The sequence below is a fragment of the Eutrigla gurnardus genome, assembly GCF_963514095.1.
Source record: "Eutrigla gurnardus genome assembly, chromosome: 21".
NCBI lineage: Eukaryota > Metazoa > Chordata > Actinopteri > Perciformes > Triglidae > Eutrigla > Eutrigla gurnardus.
In genome coordinates, this window is record NC_139932.1 from 7530182 (window position 1) to 7532524 (window position 2343).

Genomic DNA, 2343 nt, shown 5'->3' on the forward strand with positions numbered 1-2343 from the left:
TGGAGATCCCGGACCAAATCCACAGATCAGAAGCAAATCGGCATTGGCTCGCAAAACGCTTTCAGAAGCATCACATGTAAATTGTTCAAAGAACTCGCCGATGCATCGCTGATGTATTCCAGGTGTCTCGCAGGCTTAATGTCTGCACCTGTCGGGGAGTCTGGCGGTGAGCCACCATTTGCAACATGGACTAAAGTTAGCGTTGCACCAAGTGGAAAATCAAACCTGAAGGAAACGGCCTATGTTGTATTGCCAACGACGATGCCAACAAGCATTAATACGAGCACAGTACTTTGTTTCCTGCGTGTGTTTATTACATATTAGTTAAATATTTTAAACTTGAGACCAACAAGTTAACAGGCTATTTTCTTTTCATTCCCTCTCATCAGTAAAACAAACCGAATGCTAGTCTACATTCAACGTTATGGCTGCACGCTGGCGGCCCAGGAGTCGTGTTGAAATGCTCCCAATCTTGTTCTATGAACCTTTGATAATGCAACCAGTTAGTAGCATTAACATTCATTAGCTGCAGTTGTCATTATAGCTGGCGAAATTGATTCTCAGAGACTAAACTTTCATTAAAAGTTTTCACAGCTTGTTAAAAGATGTGATATTGTGGCTCTCAGAGTAATCGACACATTCGGTTGATGCCGTCATGAATTCAATGCTTGAAGTGAATCCACAGATGTACCAGACTTCACTCTCTCTCCACCTCACAAAGCAGAAAGGACATAAAGGGAGAACGAGGTTCTGATGAGTTTTCTTTTTTCATTTTGTCTATCTGTTTTTCAGGATTGGCTGAAGTCAGATTATCACCGTTTATTCAATTATCAGAACTTCCCAGAATACAGATGAAAAACAGACCCGTTGATACCCGTCGAGAAGCTCATGTTGCCCGTGTTCCTTGTGGGTGAGGTCTGGTTGTTTCCAATCCGGGCAGCCGGACACTCAAACCAGCCGCCCGAAGCAACTAAACCTCCAAAGTGCTCCCTGTCACTTTACATTTCCAGCCTTCTATTAACATCGCAGGCTGCAGAACAAGGGACGCTAACGTCAGTTGCTACTTAAAACAGACAGCCTTCAGGCTACTTATGAGTTCAAGGTGCCGGCCAACAGCTCGACAATCTGGAGGAGTTTTATTCACTAAAACAGTCTTGCTGCACATTTTGTTAGAACCTGATCCCTACATACAATATTTATTTAGCCTTGTCTTGCCCTGAACTGCATGTTGGTTCTGCTCTGCCTTGCCTTGTTGGGGGAAAAAAGGCTGTTAGGTGATATATTTGATAGCTAGAGAGAGAGGTTTTTTTTAAATCTGCTTGATTTCTACGTCTGCTTTCCTCAACCATTTTCCACATTCAATGACAGTCAATGGGAAAGAGTTGTATCTACGCACCTCTCCCAGCTGATTTTAGAGAAACGTTCATACATTCTCAATATCTAGCACTCCGTTCACGTGAGGGCTGTAACTCAGGCCTAATCTTTGATTTTGAAATAACCATGTGATGTATGTATTTAATCACGCTACTGCGACAATTTGACTGAGATTAGTGGTCGCATCAGGCTCGCTAGATCGTATTATTGAATAGTCGACTATTCAGGGTCACTCCTAGAAATATACAGTCCGTTAGTGATAAACTATACACAGCAGGCTAATTGTACATGATGACGGGTCTGGAACACACAATCAAAACACGACAAAATTGGCGAATTAGAAGTCACTCGTACAAGTCACTTAAAGCAGATCTGTTGGTACTAGTAGTTGTTGGCTGAGGCCCGAGATGTCTTGGGTCAAACTGTCGACGTGCTATGTGTCTCACAGCCTTCAGTGAGCAGCCCCTGTGAAGCAGGAGATGCTAGAAAGAGGACTGACATGGCAAAGTCTGAAATGGATTTGTAGCAGTACAGTATGTCCGGTGACTAGCATCATCTGCAGTGTTGGGCAAGTTACTTCAAAAGCGTAATGCATTATTTATTACTTGTTACTGTCATTTCAAAGTAATTAGTTACATTACAATATTACTGTCTTTGAATTGTAAGGCATTACACTACGTTTACATTACTTTTGCATTACTTTTCGCCAAAATAAAAGGAAATATGGATTTTTGGTTCTCAATAGATCTTCTTGTGTTCAATGCAGCTCATTACACAGCAGGATGTGATGTTTTTCGCTTCAAAATAAAAACGAAAAACGGAAAATGACTCGTATCCCGTTATTCGTTTTAAAAACGGAAAACGAGAAACGGAAAACGACTCGTTAACTGATATTAGATATTGTGTTCATGAATGGGATTCGGGGATGAAATAACAGGGCCATTTTTCATTCCAGATTTGCCGTTCGTC